This window comes from Bufo gargarizans, chromosome 10 (genome assembly GCF_014858855.1).
Source record: "Bufo gargarizans isolate SCDJY-AF-19 chromosome 10, ASM1485885v1, whole genome shotgun sequence".
Lineage (NCBI taxonomy): Eukaryota > Metazoa > Chordata > Amphibia > Anura > Bufonidae > Bufo > Bufo gargarizans.
In genome coordinates this window covers 113,539,531-113,564,921 of record NC_058089.1, presented here as the reverse complement: position 1 = coordinate 113,564,921, position 25,391 = coordinate 113,539,531, and the positions used below count along the sequence as shown (strand labels likewise).

Genomic DNA, 25,391 nt, shown 5'->3' with positions numbered 1-25,391 from the left:
TGTGGATCATAAGGGTGGTATTTCACTGCTCGATCTTCAGGCAGTGCGAGCACCGATGGAAGATAACACATCCATCGGCACGTGATTCCACCAGTCTGATTCCACAAGCCGATGGGTACTGAATGTGGGAGGCATCATTGCCACCACAGTCATTCCCATATCTCACAGTGCGACACCATAGCCTATCATGATAAAAATTGTTGAGACAAAATGTCGTGCGACACATGTCGTCATGAAGCCCTAGCATTAAAGGGGCAGGGCGCTGTGGAGGTCACTGTTAAGGGGTGCAGGGGGCCACTATTAAAGGGGCAACTGCTGTGAAGGTCACTGTTAAGGCAGCAGGGTACTGTGGAGGTCACTGTTAAGGGGGTGGGCCCCTGAGGAAGTCACTGTCAAGGGAGTACGGTGCTGTGAAACTCACTGTTAAAGGGGCGGGCTGCTGTGAAGGTCAAAGTTAAGGGGATGGGCTGCTGTGGAGGTCCCATTTTAAAGTGGCGGGGAACTGTGGGGGGGGTCAGTGTTAAGGGGTGGGGGACTGTGGAGTTCACTGTTAAAGGGGCGGGGTACTGTAGCGGTCACTGTTATGGGGGATACTGTTGATATCTTTTAACAACACACAGAAACATAAAATATACCTGTGCAAAGCTGGGTCCTTCTGCTAGTAAAATACGCAGTTGATAATCCTACAGTTTGTTTTATGTAGCACTTTTTTAGACCTCAAATGAACAATTCCCCCAGATGAAGGCCTGCTGGCCAAGACATGTTACATTTCTTTTCAACATGCTGTACTGCAGTTTAGTGACTCCATATGCACTAATTCACTTTATTTAAATAAAGTCTGTCATTAGGAAATTTACTGACAGACCAGGCAAAACGCTTTGTAGGACTTGCTCATCAGAATGTAATGATACTTTCACTTAGCGACTTGTTTCATTCTGGAGCAAAAAAAAAGAATTTTAATCCATATGCAAATGAGCAGTTAAGTGACCAAGGGCCAGAAGCCATTCAGTGCACCCTTACAATTACAAAAAAGCAAAAGCAGGAGAGTAAGGGTGCACAGAGTGGCTTGGGCCCACCCTCGGTGCACTTATATCGCCATTTGAATATGAATTAACCACTTCAGCCCCGCTAGCTGAAACCCCCTTCATGACCAGAGCACTTTTTACACTTCGGCACTACACTACTTTCACCGTTTATCGCTCGGTCATGCAACTTACCACCCAAATGAATTTTACCTCCTTTTCTTCTCACTAATAGAGCTTTCATTGGGTGGTATTTTATTGGTGCTGACATTTTTACTTTTTTTGTTATTAATCGAAATGTAACGATTTTTTTGCAAAAAAATGACATTTTTCACTTTCAGCTGTAAAATTTTGCCAAAAAAACGACATCCATATATAAATTTTTCGCTAAATTTATAGTTCTACATGTCTTTGATAAAAAAAAAAATGTTTGGGCAAAAAAAAAAATGGTTTGGGTAAAAGTTATAGCGTTTACAAACTATGGTACAAAAATGTGAATTTCCGCTTTTTGAAGCAGCTCTGACTTTCTGAGCACCTGTCATGTTTCCTGAGGTTCTACAATGCCCAGACAGTAGAAAAACCCCACAAATGACCCCATTTCGGAAAGTAGACACCCTAAGGTATTCCGTGAGGGGCATAGTGAGATCATAGAACTTTTTATTTTTTGTCACAAGTTAGCGGAAAATGATGATGATTTTTTATTTTTATTTTTTTCTTACAAAGTCTCATATTCCACTAACTTGCGACAAAAAATAAAAAAAAATTGGAAATCGCCATGCCCCTCACGGAATACCTTGGGGTGTCTTCTTTCCAAAATGGGGTCACTTGGGGCGTAGTTATACTGCCCTGGCAATTTAGGGGCCCAAATGTGTGAGAAGAACTTTGCAATCAAAATGTGTAAAAAATGACCGGTGAAATCCGAAAGGTGCTCTTTGGAATGTGTGCCCCTTTGCCCACCTAGGCTGCAAAAAAGTGTGACACATCTGGTATCGCCGTACTCAGGAGAAGTTGGGGAATGTGTTTTGGGGTGTCATTTTACATATACCCATGCTGGGTGAGAGAAATATCTTGGCAAAAGATAACTTTTCCCATTTTTTTATACAAAGTTGGCATTTGACCAAGATATTTTTCTCACCCAGCATGGGTATATGTAAAATGACACCCCAAAACACATTGCCCAACGGCGATAGTACGGCGATACCAGATGTGTGACACTTTTTTGCAGCCTAGATGTGCAAAGGTGCCCAAATTCCTTTTAGGGGGGCATTTTTAGACATTTGGATCCCAGACTTCTTCTCACACTTTCGGGCCCCTAAAAAGCCAGGGCAGTATAAATACCCCACATGTGACCCCACTTTGGAAAGAAGACACCCCAAGGTATTCAATGAGGGGCATTTTTTTTTTTTTTTGCATAAGTTAGCGGAAATTGATTTTTTTTTGTTTTTTCTCACAAAGTCTCACTTTCCGCTAACTTAGGACAAAAATTTCAATCTTTCATGGACTCAATATGCCCCTCACGGAATACCTTGGGGTGTCTTCTTTCCGAAATGGGGTCACATGTGGGGTATTTATACTGCCCTGGCTTTTTAGGGGCCCTAAAGCGTGAGAAGAAGTCTGGAATATAAATGTCTAAAAATGTTTACGCATTTGGATTCCGTGAGGGGTATGGTGAGTTCATGTGAGATTTTATTTTTTGACACAAGTTAGTGGAATATGAGACTTTGTAAGAAAAAACAAAAACAAACAAAAAATTTCCGCTAACTTGGGCCAAAAAAATGTCTGAATGGAGCCTTACAGGGGGGGGGTGATCAATGACAGGGGGGTGATCAATGACAGGGGGGTGATCACCCATATAGACTCCCTGATCACCCCCGTCATTGATCACCCCCCTGGTAAGGCTCCATTCAGACGTCCGTATGATTTTTACGGATCCATGGATCGGATCCGCACAACACATGCGGACGTCTGAATGGAGCCTTACAGGGGGGTGATCAATGACAGGGGGTGATCAGGGTGATCACCCCCCTGTCACTGATCACCCCCCTGTAAGGCTCCATTCAGACGTCCGTATGATTTTTACGGATCCATGGATCGGATCCGCAAAACACATGCGGACGTCTGAATGGAGCCTTACAGGGGGGTGATCAATGACAGGGGGTGATCAGGGTGATCACCCCCCTGTCACTGATCACCCCCCTGTAAGGCTCCATTCAGACGTCCGTATGATTTTTACGGATCCATGAATACATGGATCGGATCCGCAAAACACATGCGGACGTCTGAATGGAGCCTTACAGGGGGGTTATCAATGACAGGGGGTGATCAGGGAGTGTATATGGGGTGATCACCCCCCTGTCACTGATCACCCCCCCTGTAAGGCTCCATTCAGACGTCCGTAGGATTTTTACGGATCCATGGATCGGATCCGCAAAACACATGCGGACGTCTGAATGGAGCCTTACAGGGGGGTGATCAATGACAGGGGGGTGATCAGGGAGTGTATATGGGTGATCACCCGCCTGTCATTGATCACCCCCCTGTAAGGCTCCATTCAGACGTCCGCATGTGTTTTGCGGATCCGATCCATGGATCCGTAAAAATCATGCGGACGTCTGAATGGAGCCTTACAGGGGGGTGATCAATGACAGGGGGTGATCAGGGAGTGCATATGGGTGATCACACCCCTGTCATTGATCACCCCCCTGTAAGGCTCCATTCAGACGTCCGTATGATTTTTACGGATCCATGGATACATGGATCGGATCCGCAAAACACATGCGGACGTCTGAATGGAGCCTTACAGGGGGGTAATCAATGACAGGGGGGTGATCAATGACAGGGGGTGATCAGGGAGTGTATATGCGTGATCACCCGCCTGTCATTGATCACCCCCCTGTAAGGCTCCATTCAGACGTCCGCATGTGTTTTGCGGATCCGATCCATGTATCCGTGGATCCGTAAAAATCATACGGACGTCTGAACGGAGCCTGACAGGGGGGTGATCAATGACAGGGGGGGGGGGGGGGTGATCAATGACAGGGGGGGGTGATCAGGGAGTTTATATGGGGTGATATGGGGTTCATAAAGGGTTAATAAGTGACGGGGGGGGTGTAGTGTAGTGTAGTGTTGGTGCGACTTTACTGACCTACCTGTGTCCTCTGGTGGTCGATCCTAACAAAAGGGACCACCAGAGGACCAGGTAGCAGGTATATTAGACGCTGTTATCAAAACAGCGTCTAATATACCTGTTAGGGGTTAAAAAAATCAGATCTCCAGCCTGCCAGCGAACGATCGCCGCTGGCAAGCTGGAGATCCACTCGCTTACCTTCCGTTCCTGTGAGCGCGCGCGCGCCTGTGTGCGCGCGTTCACAGGAAATCTCGGCTCTCGCGGGAGGACGCGTATATGCGTCCACCCAGAAGAGCAGGGCCGCTGGCAGGACGCAATCCTGCGTACGGCGGTCCTGAGGAGGTTAAAAGTACTTTATCTCCAGAATGAGGCAACAGATATCTAAGTGAAAGGTATCATTATATTCAGCTGAACTAACCCTGTAAGACGCTGTGCCAGGTTTATCAGCAATTTTTTTGATAACAGACTCCCTTTAAGTGGTGTGTAAAATGTCTATTAGGGGTCCGTGTCAATTCACTGTTACTGTTTCTTACCATCTGTGGTTTTGTCCTGCTTTTACTGCTGTATCGGTGAGCCCATTTTTATCTTATTATATTTGTCTGACATACAACTAAAAATAAAAAGTCTATGGGCCAAATTTATCATTACGATTTGCCACTATTCTGCTTTGAAAAAGTTGAAAGAAGCAACTTTTCCAATAAGAGGGCGCAGCCGGTGGCTCCCCTACATGTATCATCTTCTATGCCAGTTTTCAGGTGTAGAAGAGCACTGAAATCTGCGCAGCCCAGCGTGCGTGCAGGTATATGTATATATATATATATATATATATATATATATATATATATATATATATATATATGTGTGTGTGTGTGTGTGTGTGTGTGGAGAGAGGCAGTGAAGGCGGCAGCAGCAGTCAGCCCGGAGCGTGTCTCCACAATTAAGGCTTGGTTCACACCTGAGCGTATTCGGTATGCGCATTTTATCAGGCGTTTTTGAGGCGTATTTTGGGGCGTTTTTGTATTTAAGAAACGCTCATAATACGCGCGTTTGTGTGATTAACCACAGAGGCATCCAATGAAAAACTGCAACAATACGCGCGACAATACGGCCCAAAGAAGCTCCTGTACTTCTTGGGGCGTAGGGTGTTTTACAGCGCGCTTGTACGTGCTGTAAAACGCTCAGGTGAGAACCATGCCCATAGAGAAACATTGTTTTTTGCCTGTTGAGCGTTTTACAGCGCGCTCAGGTGTGAACCTAGCCTAAGTAAACAGAAGACAGGGAGCGTTGCTAAGGCACAAAATGGGCCACTTCACAGCTATTTTTCTAATAGTACGATTTCAGTCATTAAAATATATTGAAAAAATGGTCAGTATCACTGCCCTACACATTACAAAAATAAAAAAAAGACCGTTATACTTTAACCCTTAGAGGACCTTGCGATTTTCCATTTTTGCAAGCCATAAAACTTTTTAATTTTTCCGTTCACATAGCCTTATCAGGGATTATTTTTAGCGGGACAAGTTGTACTTTTTATTGGCACGATTTAATATAACATATGATGCAGTGGGCAGCTGAAAAAAAAAATTCCAAGTGGCCACAGTTTTATGTTTTTTATTTATGCTGTTCCCTATGCAGGAAAATGTTAATAATCCTCCAAAAAAAAGAAAAAAAATCATCGCCGTATTCTGACCCTATAACTTTTTAATAGTTATATGTACGGAGCGGTGTCGGTGGGGCGATCTGTAGTTTTCAGTGATACAATTTTGAAGTGTGTGCGACTTTTTGATCACTTTTTATTACATTTTTGGGGGGAGGTGAAGTGACAAAATATGGCAAATTCGCAATTTATTTATTTTTTCCGTTACACCATTCGCTGTATGGGATAGAAATTGTTATATTTTATTAGTGCGGCCATTTTCACATGTGGTGATGCACATTTTTATATATACACATTATTTATTTATTTATTTTTTACTTTTATTGGCCATTGTGTTCTGTGATGGCTAAATAACCATCATAGTACATTCCATTTACCATATAACAATGCAGTGCTGCCCAGTGTTGGTATATTCTAGTAATAGCTATTGGAGCCTTCTTGAGGCTTCCGGCTATTACTATACCGTAACAGGATCCCGATCTCAGCTAGAGAACGCTGTTACGGGCGCGGAAGCATACAGCTCCCGCTTCCAGACCGCGGTCACATTTGACCACGGCATCTGAGAGGCTAAACATATGTGATCAGCAGCAGGGCTGATTGCATACATCCGCCGAGAGTCTCTGCTGTTTGAACAGCAAAAACCCAGCGGCTATGCACATATACAAAGGTCGCCAAGGGTTTAAAGGCATCAAAAAACCTGAACGTGTGGCCGTACCCTTATTGTGCAATTAAATGTCACATCAGTACCATTTGTACTTACAGATACGGGTAGTGATAGCGATGATTTTAATGCATGCATGATTAACTATTGTTTATCATTGATCTTTTGGTGCAATAATGTACAATAACTCCACCTGCACACATTGTGGATTACGCACGTTTTTTCCATGCGGATTCTCGTGAAGAAAAGACGCCACGTAATAGAGTAGCAGCAAAGTGTATGAGATCAGACTTAGCTTTTTTGTTCTGTGTGGAAATTGACCAGTGGGCAGGTAGCATAATGGTTACGACTGCTCGGACTACAGAGGTTAGTGACATCATCAATCATCCCCTGCACTAGTGTAAAACCAATGAAATCTACATAGCATGTAATATATTGGATGGACTAGATGATGGGCAAAATATCAAAAATGTATCTGATTGATAGATACGCAGCGTGTAACTACATGCCTGTTATTTTTTCCATATACCTGTTATTTTTTCCATACCTTCCCTTATATATGCTAAATAAACCCGAGATTAAATAACCTTAAAAGATTTGAAGCCCAACAGGGAATATTTGCCTAAACCCAGAGAGCATTGCTGCCAGGATTACAGAACATTTTGAACACTATTCATTTTATTGGCAATGTTTAACTATATTTGTGCGCTGTAACAAACTGCTGATAAAAATATAATAAAACTTGTATTATGGCTATATAGCACTGCATGGGATGTAAAACACTGCAATTTTTTATGCCGACCCCATAGATCCAAATAAAAATCTAACCGGATTTCGTTAAACGTAAGCCTATTTTATGTCTATGGAGGTAATAAAAATATTGTTTCATTTAGAATGCAGAGCAAATTCAGCTCCAGTGATTACTGTAGGTTTATTTCGCTATTTATGAAGAATACTATATTGCCTGCAGAGCGCTTAGGACTTCCTATCTGTGTGGAACTGGCCTGGTTTAGCAAATGTGAGCATATTGAGCATGTTATTAGTTTACGTTAATAATCATTTATATGAATATAGTGTGGAGCACATATCAAAGGCTGCAATGGATTAGTGGATGTTATAGGAATCATTTCGGACTGCATTGTATTTGCAATAAAACCCGGTTCAAAAGACAGAGGGTTAAGTGTGAATTTTAAATGCACCTAATAACCAATAAGAATTGTATACAGTGTGAATGTCATTCTGAATACATTTTATTGACTGAATGTCCTAGTAATGAAATTATAACAATCATTATTATTTTTTTCATCTATAGAACATTTTAATCGGCTGTGTGCCATGGGCAGCACGAGAGAGGATTTACTGTAATTCTGCTGCCATCTCAAGGTCACTGGTGGTTTATTTTAGTCTCTGCTTTGCTTTTTTTTCTCCAGGACGAGACTATTAACTGATATGAAAGAAATTTCAATATCTGTATCTTTCTGAATCACAATTTTATACCTATAGCAATAAACATATTGTGTGGGTGTACCGTATATTTTTTTCGCATTTATGCTGATTTTGCTGGTTTAAAAAGAACTAAAAAAACAAACGTATAAGCAAATACTAGGCATACAATAGACATTTATTATGGATCCTCTTGGAGGAATAATACAGGGTGTAATTTCGAGTAAAAGCTGGCAACCATTGGCTACTGTAACCATGTTCAGAGGCTGCGCAATCAGAGAGAAACTGCTTGCGTTTCATTGAACTAATCCAGGGATGCCCAACCTGCGGCCCTCCAGCTGTTGCAATACCACAACTCTCAGCATGCTTGAACAGACTACAGCTATTAGGGCATGCTGGGAGTGGTAGTTTTGCAACAGCTGGAGGGCCGCAGGTTGAGCGTCCCTGATCTAATCTTTATGATGGCCTAAAAATGACAGTTTGTCGCTGTGATACCTGCTTATGTAAACAGGCATCTGCCAGTTGTCAAGCTAATTTCACACATAAAGCTATCCGGCAGAGAAACAGCCTGGCATAGCCAGAGAGTGCCACGCACCGCTGGACCCCATTGACTATAATGGGATCCGGTCGCTTCCTGGCATAAATGCCGGGATTCAGACAGACAAGAACTGTTGTGGGCAGTGATTTTTGTCCAGCTGAATCCTGGTATTTATGCCATTATAGCTAATGCGGTCTGGCAGGCACACGGCAATATCTGGCTATGCCGGATGTGGAGAACTCTGGCAAGCAGTTCTGTGCCGGAACCTCCTGTCAGATTAGCTTTGTTGTGAGTAGGAAAGTAGCCATTTGATCTGGGCTCTTTTCTAATAAAGACCCTAAAGATATCCATATACTTTTGATCAATTGCCCGACAACCGTTCATCCTGACCCCCAATATTTATGCACCCTTGACTTGGACGAGCGTGCATTGTTTTATCAATGGGGACAGGGGAATAAGGACCCATTTACAAAGACTGATACACCGGGCAAGGACAGGGAACTAACCGTTCATTCCCTATTACTGTCCACTGATATAACCTGCATTTACAAGCAGCAATCCTGCCCTCTGTATGGGGATGAACAATCGGCGGAGAACATCCCTATTTACGCAATGTGCTGTTGACAAACCATGGTCTTATGTGACAGATCGAGCTCATCAGCGCTGCAGATGGCGACCAAAAAGGTCGCCAATGCGCCTTAAAATTTGCAGATGGTGACAAGACTTTTTAGCCTTGTCGCCATTTGAGACAGGGCTGCCGCACTGTAGCTGAATATTGTGGCGGGGCATGGGAGCCAATAATTCCTTGCCCCGCCGCATGCGTTCGCTCAGCAGCACAGGGGAGAATGAAGCAGCCTCTCCCTCCCCCGATGCCGCTGCCACCAATGAAAAGACAGAGGGGAAGAGGAGGGGAGGAGCTGTGGTCACTGCGCCACTAATGATGTTAACTCACCCATTAATTCAAATACAGGAGGCGGGTGCTGGCTGCAGAATCATATAGCCGCACACGACCTCTATGACAGGGCGCTGCGATCCGCGCCAGTTAAACCCTCAGCACCCGCCTCCTGTATTTGAATTAATGGGTGAGTTAACATCAGTGCACCCCCACCCCCTAAGTATTAAAAGTGTATTAAAGTCATTGGTGGCAGTGGCCACAGGGTCCCCTCCCCTCCTCCTCATTGGTGGCAGCTTCTGACCGGAGCCCCAGCAGTGTAATCCTGGGGCTCTGATCGGTTACCATGGCAGCCAGGACGCTACTGAAGCCCTGGCTGCCATAGTAATCTCCCTGCTGCTGTGTGCACTATGCACAGGGCAGCAGGGAGAGTGTGACGTTCTATTCACTCTAATAGAGCTCTATTAGGGTGAATAGGACAAGGGTTGTAATAGTTAGTAAATAAAAAGTGTAAAAAAACACAAACACCAAAATATTAAGTATAAATCGCCTCCTTTCCCAATTTTACTTATCAAATATATAAACAATAAATAAACATAGTACATATCGCCATGTCCAAAAAGTCCAAACTATTAAAATATAAAAAAATATCTCCTAAGCGGTGAGCGTAATAAAAGAAAAAAAATTATAACCGTGTCACCTTGTCCCCCCCGAAAAATAGGATAGGACTGTTCTATTATGGGCCGGACATTCCATAAAATGCGGAATGGTGTTTTTTGGTTTTTTTTTGCGTGGTATCGAATGGTATTAAGCATCGCAATACTTTTTTATGGTATCGAAACCAAAACTGAAATTTTGGTATCGTGACACCCCTAATATGTAGTGCTAGCTCATTACTGTGACCTGTGTCTCCTCTTCTCCAAGTCTTTTTTTTTATTATTATAATTATATATATATTTGGTGACCAAAAATGTATTTGGCTCCTAAATTTTTCAGTTTAGGAGCCAATAGCTCCTGTTTATTTATTTTTTTTGTCTGGAGCACTGCTTATTTACATGGACCAATTATCGGTTTGTATGACTGTTCCCTCCCAATAATTGGCTCGATCCTTGGTCCATATAAAAAGGTCTTAAAGCCCCAAAGAAGTATCTAGCAATGACTTAGGCTCTATTCAGACATCCGTAGAATGGGGCCGCATCTGTTCCACAATTATCCAGAACGGGTGCAGACCCATTCATTCTCTAAGGGGCCGGAAGAGATGCGGAGAGCACACTATGTGCTCTCCGCATCCGCATTTCCGGAGCGCGGTTCCGATCTTCCGGTCCGCAACTCCGCAAGAAAATAGAGCATGTCCTATTCTTGTCCTCAATTGCAGACAAGAATAGGCATTTCTATGGGGGTGCCGGCCGAATCTATTGCGGATCCGCAATGCACTACGGATGTCTGAATGGAGCCTTAACTTTGCTAAGAATGATAAGATCGGGGATGCTCCAATCCAACGTGCTCAACCCGTCCTTCCCTGGTCTGCCGCCAGAGTTAGGAGGCCGCCATACACATTAGATGGCTGATTGAGCCAGCTGTTGTCACGGACGGTGTACAGGAAACAAGACAAAGCAACATGCATATATGACTCACTGGATCCAAAGCTAAGGAACCAAAAGGGAGACCCCTGCACAAGACCTGAGACTTTCCCTGGCTGCTCAGCCTATGCAAAGATCCCAGAGGTGGATGGTTGCATATCCACGTACCTCGACTATATAACCCCTGAACACCCTACAATAGTGAGGGGACACGACCACCGGCTCCCTACACCAGACACGGAGGGAGTCAGGGTCACCTGGGATCCAGCAAACAGAAAAAAACAGATAAATGTTCAGCACTTAACTTTGTAGCAGAGTGGAAAACAGGATCAGCATGCACACACACTCCAGGAAGTAGTATAAGCCGCCCAGTAATGCATTATGGGGAGGAATTTAAAGGGAAGCAATCAGTCCAACTACATGACAGCTGAGAGAGGCCAACGAGATGAGGAACTGAACAGCACAAAGAAAACTCAAGGAGGAGGTTCTGAAAGGCTTCTGTCAGAGCTTCTCAGCTGTCTGGTTGTGACAGCTGTGTATGGCTAGCCTATCTCTGTTTACTAAGCCTCTGTCAGCATGATCAACCCTATTAAACTGGTAGGGTTGATCATGCTGATAAAAACAATATCTTTCCTTTCTCTATAGCTTGCAGCTTTATGGACATATAATTACTTTTATCTTTATGCAAATTCAGCAGTTTGAGCATCGAGAGGCCGACGTAGATCTTGGAGCACCAGTACTGCTATGTCCTCAGCACTCCCTACACTCCCCCCTCCCCATCATTTTGTTAATGCGCTGTGGCCAATATGTAGACATTATTTAAATAAAAGGTCTAATGTGTGGCCATCCATCAGCGTAGGTGCTGTGTGGAAAGGAGAGAATACTTACCTTGCGATCCTCCCAGGAGCTGCTGTGTGCGACGCTGCCGGCACCTCCACTTCCGAGTAGACTGACATGCTGGCAGCTTCTCACACAGCGCCCACGATGATGGATAGCCACACATTAGACCTCATTTTGAATGAATGTCTACATATTGGCCACAGCGCATTAACAAAATCATGCATTCCTAGGAGAATATCAGATTTTACTAAAGCCCACTGCCACCAATGCTGGACCACCAATGGTTATTAGTAACCCCGCAGGCACCATTAGACAGGACTTTCTATCCATGTCAATCAATGGGGAAGGGAGAGTGTACTGAGCACCAAAGGGGCATAGCTAAGAGCAATACTGGCCCCTCGGTGCTCAAACTGTCTCATTTGCATAAAGATAAAAGTTATGATATCTCCACAATGCTACAAGCTACAGAGAAAAGAAAGATACTGTTTTCATCTGTATGATCAACCCTAACAGGCAATAAGCCTGGTTTAACCCCTTCCTGACCACCCACCTTAAATTTACAGTGGAAGTCAGATATCTAAATATGGCGCCCACTTGCAGGCACTATATTTGCCTAGTGCCTTCTGTATTAAACAGCAGAAACCAGGAGCTAATGTCTGCGATTGGTGATAGAAGACATTAAACCCTTCAAATGCCGTGACCAAGGAATCTGAGAGACGAAAAACCCAGTACTTCCGAGGCTGAAACGGCTCCCCCTTGTGGCTATCATTGGAGCCGTTCATTCCCTGAAGGAACCAGGGCTGCAGCAGATATGTTCCTATGGCAGGGCTCTATAGGAAGATAGTAAAATTCTCATAGACCACAATGCTAATGCATTAGAGACTATGAGAGAAGTGATCTGATGATTGCATGTTCACGGTTCCTAGGGGAACTATTAAAAAGTGTATAAAAAAAATAAAAAATAAAAATGTTAAAATATTAAAATTCACAACACCACCCTTTTTCCCCCAAAAAAAAAAATAAAAATCATAGGAATGGCTGCATCCGAAAACACCCATACTGGCATAACAGGAAAAAAAATAATATAATAATTAAAACTTCACCTTCCCCAATTTATTTAGTGATTAAAAAGTCATACACCCTAAAATAGTATCAACGTACAGATTGCCCCTTAAAAAATCAGCCCTCTAACAGCTCCATAGACATAAAAATAAAAATGTTACGGGGTCAGAATATAGAAATGCAGAGAAAACATTGGGTTTTTTCCCAAAGTTTTTAAAAAAATTTCAGTATTAAAACACAAGAAACACTATATAAATGTGGCATCACTATAATTGTACTGACCTAGAAAATGAAGGGAACAGGTCAGTTTTACTGCATAGGAAACGCTGTAAAAGCAAACCCATAAAACTTTGGTGGAACTGTGTTTTTTTTTCTAATTCTACCTCATTTGGAAAAAAAAATCCAGCTTCTCACTACATTGTATGCAATGGTGTGGGTGCAGCTAAATAATTTTTCTCCTGTTGTTCTCCAGGGTGCTAAGCTATAAGGAGCTGTTTAGTCAGTTGCTTCTACTGAAGAGCTACTTTGGCTGTCCCTGCGCCTACTTGACACAAAGAAGGAATACTATGGTTGTCAGAAGGGATGGGCGAACTTATGGTCCGTGGTAGCGGAATCCATAATGGAATTCTTAGATAACCCGAACCTTGTACGCCGAACTTGAAAACACAAGTTCACTCAACACTAGTTGTCAGGGATTTTTTTTCTCCTCTACTAACAAAAAGGCAGCCGCCCCAAACAGTTATTTCAACTGTGGAAATGTGATTGTAAGGCCTCATGCACACGACCGTGCCTTTTTTTCGCGGTCCTCAAACCGCGGATCCGCAAAAAACGGAAGCAGCCCATGTGCCTTCTGCAATTTGCGGAACGGGCGGCCCATTGTAGAAATGCCTATTTTTGTCCGCAAAACTGACAAGAATAGGACATGCTATATTTTTTTTTGCGGGGCCTCGGAACGAAGCAACGGATGCGGACAGCACACGGAGTGCTGTCCTCATCTTTTGCAGCCCCATTGAAGTGAATGGGTCCGCACCCGAGCCACAAAAACTGCGTTCGGATGCGGACCCGAAAAACGGTCGTGTGCATGAGGCCTAAATGATTGTTCATCAGTGGAATTTTACTTTAGGCCTTAACAGGGTTTTCCAGGTTTTTATAACTAGTGACCTATCCTCTGGACAGCTCATTGGTATCTAATTGGTGGGGGTCTAACCCCCCCCCCCCCCGAACCCCAGCAATAAGCCTTTTGAAATGGAACCAGCACTCCTGTGAGAACGCCAAGGCTCATACAGCTCACCAAGCACAGCTCCTCTGTACATTATATAGTGGCTGTGCTTGGTATTGCTCCCAGCCCCATTCACTTCTATAGGGCTGAGCTGCACCTAGGCCATGTGAAGGATGACCGAGTCGTCACCTACCTAGGCTGTGTGGCACTATCCAGAGGATAGGTCATCAGTTATAAATTCTCGGGAAACCCCTTTAAGGGCTTGCTCACACGAACGTATGGGTTCCGTTGCCGAATTGCGGACCGCAAATGTGGATCCGCAATAAACGGACACCGTTCCGTGTGCATTTCGCATCACGGATGCGGACCCATTCACTTGAATGGATCTGCAAATCCGGAGCAGTGCGGAACAGAAGCACGGAAGGGAACCCTACGGAAGCACTACAGAGTGCTTCTGTGGGGTTCCGTTCCACACAAAGATAGAACATGTCCTATCTTTTTGCGGAACAGAGGGATGCGGACACATTTAAGTTGAATGGGTCTGGATCCGTCCTGGAGGCCTCGTGAACGTTCTCCGTGCATTGCATACGTTCATGTGAACAAGCCCTAAGGCTGAAGATTACTGATAGTAGGTCACCATCTTAGAATTTTTACACAAGGAATAGTTTGACTTTCTCTTAGGCCTCATGCACACGACCGTATATTTGGTCTGTGTCCAATCCGCATCTTTTGTGGATCACTCACGGGCCCATTCATTTCTATGCGTCTGCAAAAAAAACTATGTCATCCATGTGCTGCCTGCATCCGTGCTTGTCTGTTTTGCAGACAAGAATAGGCTTTTTTTTTTTTTTTTATAGTCGGTCCTGTGAAAATTGCAGGATACACACGGGCCGCATACATATTTTGCGGATCAGTGATTTGTGCACCCCAAAATGGATACAGTCGTGTGCAGGAGGCGTTATATAGCTAGAAAAAGAGATCTGAGGCAGACTGGGTTTGGTAACTATGCCGAAAATACGTTCGCCATCTGAAGCAGCACCAAACCCCTAGAAGAATGAGCAGACAAGACCTGTGTGATGTTTAGTTACAGGTGGACACCGGTCACGAAGTCAATATACGAATAACTATGGCCTAGTAGTGCACAGAGCCTGAACATAGGAACTTCAAGTCCCTATGGCTCCATAACATATAGGCCTATAATGTGCTGCTGTTGGGTCCTATGTGTGGCACCAGATTCTCCTCCAGCATGGTGGCCCAGTGGCTGGCACTGTTCCTCTGCAACGTTGGGGTCCTGGCATGAATCTGACAACAGGACAATATCTGCAAGGAGTCTATATGTTCTCCCCGTGTTGGGGGGTGATTTCCTCCCTCAATCCAAGAACAAACTGATAGGTTAATTCAGAATTTAGATTTGTGGGCCCCAATGGGGAAGGGGACTGTGGTGAGTAAGGCTACTTTCACATCTGTGTTTTCCTTTCCGGTTATCAGATCCGGCAGAGGTTCTCAAAACCGAAGGAAAAAGCTTCAGTTTTGTCCCCAATCATTGTCAATGGGGGCAAAACTGAACAAACCAGGACGGAGGGCACCAGAATGGCAGACACAAAACCGCTGCAAGCAGAAACATGTAAGTCAATGGCGCTGCATCGTTTTTTTTCGGTTTTAGTGCCGGATCCAGCATGTTAATTTTCTATATAATACAACCGGATCAGTTCAGAACGGATGCAGCCGGTTGTATTATTCAAACGGATGTGTTTTGCGATCCCCTGCCGGATCTCAAAACCGGACATCAAAAACGCAGATGTGAAAGTAGCCTAACAATAATCTCTGTACAGCACTGCGGACTATGTAAGCACCATAGACAATAGTAAAAGTAAATATATATACATAATGGGAAGATACCTTGTAATGTGGTACATGATGAAACATGTCAAACTTGTTGTCATACAGAATCCGTGAGAAGCGGGGTGATACAGTAGGGCACTTAGACCCCCGCATAACGGAAAGCGGACGGATCTGTTATGCAGGCCATAGACTTCTATTATGACGGAATGAATAACGGATTGCCTCTAAAGACGTTCAGTAACGCATTCCACCATAGAATTACGTTATGGTCCGTGGTAACGGAATCCATAACGCAATTCACCTGTTACCAACGAACAAAGCGTGAACGAATTTCACAAGCGGATATTCGCTAATCTCTAGTCATAATAACAATACAAAACAGTGATGGCCCGTCCTGACCACTAGTTACACCCGTCAACACTTATTTTCCTGTCAATTATGTTTTTCCTTGCAAGGATTTTGTGTTATTTCTAGTTCCATTTTTATTGCTATTCTGTTATAAAGTCACTAATAAAAAAAAAAAAAAAAAAAAAAAGCTGAAAAAAAAACACAGACCATGGAGAAAAATATTAGGACTAAATTCCAGGCCTGGTGGATAGCTGTGAGGTCGCTGCTTGGCGAGCCGGCCTTGAGCAATACGAAAACCGACCCGAACGTCGCTGCCAATTTCAGGAATTAGGATTTGCCCGCTACAATATTTCCCCAAGGCCGATATCGTCATTTGTGTGAAATATTTATTTTTATATATATTTAAATGAAATAATTATATAACCTTTGGGAATGAACCTATTCCCCACAAAAGAGATTTTTGTATTTTTATGTTTTACGTCTTTTTTGCAAGCTGCGGTGCTGCTGAACTCGCTCCCCCTGTAAGGCCTTCAGCTTCCGCCATGTTTTCCCACTGATATTCAGTCGCGGCAGACAGCGCGGCGTTTGTACAGCTTTTTATACAGTCGTGGATTTTAATAGTTAAGGATTTTAGACTTCCCTAATGCCGTTTTTTACGAAGCGGTGGCCCCTTAAAAAAAAAAAAAAAAAAAAAAATTTTTCCCTTCGCTGCTAGCAAACGTCGAGAGCGGTTGGCAGGACATGAAAATTACCATGCAGCGCAATTACTTTCTTTTTAACATGGGGATGTATGGTGAGATATATTATGCATATTGTCTTGAAGCGCACCTTTAGGCCACATTTACTTTCCCGCTGTCATAGCTGCCATGGCGCGACATCTAATGAAGAATGCTGGATGTGCATGACAGCCGGGAATAAAGTGCAAGCGATGCAGACCTATTATACCAGCCCTGACTGCATGCGGAGCCCCACTTCCATCTAAATCGGATCAGTCATGTCCACGCCGCAGACCCCTACGCACCCTTACATTGTCACTCATAAATATTAGAACCGATTCATTATGGTTTCAGCTTTTTCTACGGAAACCCTTAATGTCAGTCATATCGGCCAACAAACCGTGGCAGGTTTCAATGCCTCCGCCGAGCAAGTGTCCATCATTGTCAGTGACAAGCATACATTTTTAAAAAATTGTCACTCACGAGCGAATAATTACCCCCTTCCGCTCCACTGATGTGTCACTCATAAAAACCGTAATTAAATACTAATAATTATGGCGAATGTCAGTCAGGTTATCAGCCCGCTCGGGTCGGTCTTCACCCCCCCCCCCCCCCCCTTCATATCAAAATTTAATCAGGGAGCGGTAGGAATTCCCTTCGGATCGGATGCATTTTGCGGTTTATTGTATTTGAAAGTCTGGCTGCGGGGGAAGGAGAAAAAAAAAAAAAAAGTAATTTAAAGAAATATATATTTTTGACACCGGTTTATGGCTCGGCACAAGATGGCGCCACTTACGGAAGGAGAATAAAACACGCTTCTCTAGGGACATTGCTAAAAACGGTGATGGCCGAGCGCGACGCGGCCCTATACGACCGCCATATTATACATTTTCGTAGGTTCCGTCAGGGGACCAAGTGGCGCTGAAATTATTTCCGTATCGGTCCTAAAACTAGAAGTAAATTGACCAAGCAGGCTTTTTTCTACTAAAATTTGGGATATTTTTTCATCTTTGAGACCTGGTTTCTGTCAGGTTTCTATTATTTAGGGTCTAGAGGGACTAAAAATGAATAATTTCTCTCAGAAATGGTTAAAACGGCACAAACGGGCAGCCATGTTAATATGCCCTGCCGCTGCGGCGTCTATAAGGCTGAGGAGCACAGCTATCAACTTGTGGGGAGACTACAAGCCCCATTGTGTGCGCCATGCTGGGAGTTGTGGTTTCACAGCAGCTGGAGAAGGTTTCTATTATTTAGGGTCTAGAGGGACTAAAAATGAATAATTTCTCTCAGAAATGGTTAAAAATTGAAAAAAAAAGTCGTAATAAACGGCACAAACGGGCAGCCATGTTAATATGCCCTGCCGCTGCGGCGTCTATAAGGCTGAGGAGCACAGCTAGCAACTTATGGGGAGACTACAAGCCCCATTGTGTGCGCCATGCTGGGAGTTGTGGTTTCCCAGCAGCTGGAGAGCTACAGGTTGCCGTGTAATGTCTCTCAGGCTCCGGCTGTCTCTGACAGGATTTGTTTGGCTCTTTTTTCTCTCATTTCCCGTCACTTTCACCACAGACTTCAGTTCACACCTGAGACGTCTCCTACATGGACCGCAGCCAGGTAGCCGAGACGCCACCGACGCCGCCACAACTTCCCGCCTATCGCTTGGCTCCACCCACCTTCCCCTGCCGAGCCCCCGGGTGACGTCACGGCCGAGGCCCACCTGACCTGTCATGTCGAGTCACGTGATCCACCTCCTGCACGCCGCCATTTTGAAACGCCTGAGAGGAGAGAGAGAGTGAGTTTGCTGGGCTTCTTCTTCACGGGGAACGGTTTTTCCCGTCTTATTTTCGGGCGGGGGAGGGTAGGCTGGGGGGCGGGCGGCGGTTCTCCACTGAGGACCGGGCAGGGGGACAGGGGTCTGAGGGGAGGATGGGGCTGGTAACAGGCCGTGTCTGGAGCCTCCTCTGCTGTGTGTGTCTACCAGGGGCCTGCCCCTTTCGATGCTGTCACGTTGTCTGACCAAAACAAAGGCTCCTAGCTTCCCTACCACGTATGCAGAGCGGAACGTACCCTGGTGGGGCTCCCACCGGCACAGGGCGGGTCATGTGACTCTTGGGAGACTACAACTCCCAGCATCTGTGCTGTCTCTAGTCCCCACGAAAGCTGCAAGGCGGGGGGAATCGTTGAACCTGGCTAGGTGATGTAGTGACTAGTTTAGAGCAAACTTTTTTTTAAGTTCTGAGTTCAAAGTTCAGGTTATCGAAGAATCCCGTTATGGGTTCCGCTACCACGGACCGTAACGGAATTTGGAATCCATAACGGGATTCTTCGATAACCCGAACGCAGAACTTAAAAGTTCGCTCAGCACTAGTAGTGACCCATCTCTAGTCACTGGGGGGGGGGGGGCTGCTAAGGATCCTGTGGGTGGGTGCCAGGGCATTCTGGGAGTTGTAGTTCTTTCAGTTGTGTTTCCTTTCACATATAGGATGCAGATTTTATTTTGCACCTTTGAGTTGTCTTCTCTTGTAGCTCCGAGAGGTTCTGATACTTTGTGGGAGATTTATCAAGATTGGTGTAAAGGGAAACTGGCTTAGGCTACTTTCACACCAGCGGTAAAGTTTTCCGGTATTGAGTTCCGTCCTAGGGGCCCAATACCGGGAAAAAATGCTTCCGTTTTATCCTAATGCATTCTGAATGGAGAGCGAACCGTTCAGTGTGCATCGGTTCAGTCCCTCTTACGGTATTTGGTCGGAGAAAATACCACAGCATACTGTGGTATTTTCTCCGACCTAAATTCCAAAACACTTGCCAGAATGCTGGATTTCCATTGAAATGTATTAATGTCGGATCCGGTACCAAGTGTTCTGGAAATACTGAACCGGTTTCCCGGTCTGCGCATGCGCAGACCTTTAGAAATGGGAAGAAAATGAATACCAGATCCATTTTTCCGAATGACACCGGAAGAGATGGATCCGGAATTTCAATACATTTGTCAGCCGGATCTGGAAACAAATGCTATCCGTCGTGCAAACTGATTTCCGGATCCGGCAGGCAGTAGCCTTAGTTTAGTTGCCCATAGCAACCAATCAGATTCCATTTTTCAGAGCTTCTTTGGAGGTGGAATCTGGTTGCTATGGGCAACTAAACTAAGCCGGTTTTCCTTTACACCAGTTTTGATAAATCCCCCCTTGTGCCACAAATCTTCAATGTGTTTAAGATCTCTGCTTGCTGTCAGTCAATAGAAACAATCTGGTAAAAGCCTTGGGGTAAAATTTGAGATCTATGGCCGGACTCCGGGTATATACCTCAGACATACCCATAGGCCTCTATTCACAGTGTCGGGCTGGTGTATGTAGTTTTTATTTTTAAAGGGGTTTTCCAGGATCCATCGGGTCCCTCAGAGTCACTGTAATTACACATAAGACATCTGCAGGAGAAAGTTTGTTGCCTGGATCAGCCTCCTGGGATCCCGGTCATGTGACGTTCCACCTGGTCATGTGACAATCCAGCTTGCGCTGACATCACGTCCTATACCAGGCTGTGGACAGAGCCTGAATTATTCCTGTCCCTGGCGCATTCAGGAGTTTACCCAGGAGCCAAGGAGAGGAATAGTTCTGGTCCACAGCCCAAGGATGGAGACCTGGAGAAGGAGGTGACATTGGCAGAAGCTGGATCTGCACAACGGGAGCGTCACGTGACCGGGTGCCTGAGCAGCTGATTCATCTCAGAAGGGTAAGTATATTGCACACAGGCGTGTGATGCCGCTATCTCTGTATACACACTGACACGTAGAATGCTGTCAGTCACTGATAATCCCCCCCCCCCCCCTAGTGGGACTGAGCTGCGCCTAGGTCATGTGACCAATGGTTGTGATGTCACTGGCCTCACAGGATGCTCGGGTCTCCTCAAACTGCTGACTGGCAAAGGTCCCGGGTGTTGGACCCCCACCGATCAGATGCTGATAGATCATCAGTTACAGACAGTCTGATAACCCCCTTTAAGGGCTCATTTACATGAACAATTAAAGTCTATGGGACTGCTCACATGGCCGTTTTTCTTTTTAGCTGCCATTTTCACAGCCAGATGGATCTCCTTAAAGTCAATGAGCCCATTCTAACAGCCATATAGACGGGAGTGCGTCCATAAAAACAGGTACATAACAAAAAAAAAGAAATACCTCATTCACTTGCATGCGAGGGGACGTTTGATCCGCACTGGAGGCAGCAGGACCTGACGCCCCCAATATCGTAGCGTTACATCATACTGCTACTTACAGCTGAGGTTTTGCCGCAGTTGTATGTTGTATCCCATCTGGATTCCAGACTGATGAGTCTACATGTACTGATACATTGTAACAAACAGTACAGCAGAAATCAGGACAGGAAAGAAATCTGCATTACAGATGTTCTTAAAGGGGTATTCCCATCTTAGACCATGGGGGCATATCGCTAGGATATGCCCCCATTGTCTGATAGGTGCAGGTCCCAGCGGTGGGACCCGCACCTATATCGAGAACGGAGCGGGAAGTGCTGTGGCTGGAGGACAACAGATTTCCCGGGGTTCGTCCACCACAAATCGCTAATCCCCGCCTCTCCCATAGAAGTGAATGGGAGCGTGCCGCGCATGCGCGGCCCATGCTCCCATTCATTTCTATGGGGCAGACGGCAATTGCCAAGCCAGCACTCGGCTGTTTTCAGCGGCCCCATAGAAATGAATGGAGGGTGGCTGCACATGCGCAGTGCGCTCTCCTTCCCTTTTGGGGCTCTGTTTTCGATATAGGTGCGGGTCCCATTGGTGGGACCCGCACCTATAAGACAATGGGGGCATATCCTAGCGATATGCCCCCATTGTCTGAGATGAGAAAACCCCTTTAAGGCCTCATGTGCTTGAACATGTGCCGCCTGTTCCGTGCATTGGGGACTGCAAATTGTGTGTCCCCAACGCACGGACACTGTCCGTGTGGCTGGAGCAGACGGGTCTGATCCATCCACACAGCAAAAAAATAGAACATGCTCTTTTTTTTTGTTGCGGTGCAAAGACATGGACTAAAATGCCACAGAAAAACTAGTGGTTCCGTGGTCTTCCATTCAGTGCCCCCTCAAGTGAATTGGTCTGCATCCGTGATACAGCGCGCGCACGGCCGGTGCCCGTATATTGCGGGCCACAATATGGGCACTGGCCGACAACAGCCGTGTCCATGAGCCCTTACTCGCAGTTGCCCAGACAAATTGGACTGTGTCAAGTATTAAAGGGTATCTGTCAGCAGGAAATGCTGTAAAGAAAAAAATAAATAAATCATTACTTGGGCTTCATTCACACGTCTGTGGAACACTGTCCGTGAGATACCGGACTGGCGTCCTGCTCAGTGAAGGAGCGCACGCGTCATTGGTTGCTATGACGCTGTGCGCTTTGTGTCGCCGCCGCAGTACAGTAATACACTCCTATAGATCATACGTGTGAATGAAGCCTTACCTGATAAATTCCCTGCTGAAGCCAGTGATTGGCTGCAGTGGTCTTGTGGTTGTACAGCACATCACCATGGCAGGAAAATCACAAACGTGACAGAGGTCAGCAGAGTGGCGGGGGATTTATCCCACATGTGTTCTCCACATCTTTTGCAGCCCCATTGAAATGAATGAGTCTGCATCCGATCTGCGAAAAAATGCCGATCAGGTGCGAACTGAACAAATGTTCATGAGGCTTTAGCCTTTTTTTGTGTCTGATCCTGGAAAACCCTTTAAGGACATCTACACACAATGTGGATTCTCGTGCGGCAAAACCGCAGCATAATACAGTACCAGCAAAGTGTATGAGATTAGACAAATCTCATGTACACATTCCCTTGCAGATTTGTGCAATTTTTTTTGGGGGGCGCAGATTTCAACCTTTGCAATGCAAGGGCGAGATCTGTGGCAGAAATCCTCAAGTAACACAGGCAGATTAGGTGCGGAAACGCACAGAAAACCGCACGGGAATCTGTTTAGATTTTCTGTTGGTAAACCTGCACCCGTGTGGAGATAGCCTAAAGCTCGGCTCAGCCGAATGTGTTTGTATTCTAAGCGGAGAGCCAAGAAAGCCGCTGCTAGAGACGTCTGGTGGTGACTTATCTCCCTGGAGAACAAAAGGATCGGGTGAAAATATTAATCTCGCCCGACATCATCTGTGGGAACAGTCGCAAGCCTCCCATACACGTTAGTGTGGCGGCCAACCCCGGCGTTCTTACACAAGATCGCCTTAGTGTAGTTTGGATGTGGATTTTATCCGGTCCTGCCGCAAAATTCTGAAGCCCGTAAAAAAAAGTGAGAGAAACAACTCCAAAGTGGGGCTTATGTGGTTCCCTTGCCTGATCTATACAACGGCGGCCCCTTGTGATAGCGAGCCTTCACTGCAGGCAGCTAGGTTGTACCGAGATCGCCAAGAAAGCCAGAGGAGGTGAGGATTGTGTGTGTGTTTGTTTTTTTTTTTTTTTTTTTTTCTCACATGTTTTCTGCAGCTGAAATCCAAAGCAGATCTGCACCAAAAAACAAACCAGAATTTGGTGCAAATTACTCTGGATTCTTGCGGAATTTCAGCACATTTTCTGTTGCAGTATTGTGGGTGAAAAATCTATGCAAAAATTGATCTGTGGTGTGGATTATTAATTAACCACATGTCAATTTACACTGCAGATTTCACTGTGTGCAGTGCTTTGGGTAAAATATGTGTAAGGTCTCATGTACACGACCATATTCCCTCCGAGATATAGCTCGCTCACAGACCGTATATGTCCCGGCGCGGCATACATCGTGCACATGGGAGCGCACAGAATCATAGGTTACTATGATGCTGTGCGCGTCGGGCCGCCCGCGAGACTATTGTCCCGCACTCAAAATACCATGATATTTTGCAGCAGATTTTTTTCCGCTGAATTTCTGCCCCATGTGAACGGACCCTAAGGCTGGTTTCACACGGGCGTGACGGATTTGACCTGGATGCGTTCAGGGTGCGTTCAGTGAAAATGTTGCGATTTTGGCACTAAAACAAGTCAGTTTTGTCTGCGATTGCGTTTAGTTGTTCAGTTTTTTCCGCGCGGGTGCAATGCGTTTTGATGCGTTTTTCACGCGCGTGATAAAAAACTGAAGGTTTACAAACAACGTCTCTTAGCAACCATCAGTGAAAAACGCATCGCACCCGCACTTGCTTGCGGATGCAATGCGTTTTTCACGCAGCCCCATTCACTTCTATGGGGCCTGTCCTGCGTTACAAACGCAGAATATAGAACATGCTGCGATTTCAAAGCATTGCAGAACTGATGCGTGAAAAAAAACGCTCATGTACACAGCCCCATTGAAATGAATGGTGCCGGATTCAGTGCGGGTGCAATGCGTTCACGTCACGCATGGCACCCGTGCGGAAATCACGCTCGTGTGAAGGGGACCTAAGGCCTCTTTCACACGAGCGTGACAGATTGGTTCAGGATGCGTTCAGGGAAACTCGCACCATTTTGCAAGCAAGTTAAGTCAGTTTTGTCTGCTTTTGCGTTCAGTTGTTTCCGCGCGGGTGCAATGCGTTTTAATGCTTTTTTCACGAGCGTGATAAAAAACCGGAGGTTTACAAACAACATCTCTTAGCGACCGTCAGTGAAAAACGCATCGCATCCGCACTTCCGGATGCAATGCGTTTTTCACTGTAGCCCCATTCTCTTCTATGGGGCCAGGGCTGAGTGAAAAACGCAGAATATAGAACATGGTGCGATTTTCACGCAATGCACAAGTGATGCGTGAAAAACAACGCTCATGTACACAGACCCATTGAAATGAATGGGTCAGGATTCAGTGCGGGTGCTATGCCCTCACGTCACGCATTTCACCCGCGCGGAAAACTTGCTTGTGTGAAAGGGGCCTAAGGGTACAACTACACAGCCACTAAAAAGTCGCACAACATAGTGTTGTAGTGTGAACTGAAATCCATCAGGCAGAGTTTTGTGCGACTGTCTCGTCGCCACATGTCGCATTGTCACACCGCTAAGGCGAAGTGCAGATATGGTGGATTTGCTGCGGGTTTGTCTTGGGGATTCCTGCAGCAAGTGGATGTGTATTTTCAAATCCCCGGCCTCATGTAGCTGAAAACACTCTGCGCAGAATCAGAGCATGCACATTCTTGTGCGGTATTCCCTGAGTCTTTCCCTTCTGCAATGCAGTCGTGTGAAACCAGGGCTGACTCTGTGGCCAGATCTGCAAAAAAAAATAAAAAATCTGCCAGGAGCATGAGAGGCTTTGGCATGGATTCACAGCCGAAGCTGCTGCAGAAATTATCCACCACATCTGAACTTATCCTTAAAGGGGTCGTCTCACTTCAGCAGATGGCATTTGTCATGTAGAGGAAGATAATATAAGGCACTTACTAATGTATTGTGATCATCCATATTGCCTCCTTTGCTGGCTGGATTCCTTTTTTCCATCACATTATAC

The 25,391-nt window shown here is 45.4% G+C and overlaps 1 protein-coding gene across 1 annotated transcript in view; it reads left to right on the top strand.

Annotated features, from left to right (window-relative positions):
* Nucleotides 1–18,635: 18,635 nt before the first annotated feature.
* Nucleotides 18,636–25,391, top strand: part of ZNF507 (zinc finger protein 507) — a 33,455-nt gene continuing 26,699 nt past the window's right edge. The window contains exon 1 of the mRNA XM_044270161.1: nucleotides 18,636–18,736. The gene's annotated coding sequence lies outside the window, so the exon portion shown is untranslated. The remainder of the gene's footprint in view (nucleotides 18,737–25,391) is intronic.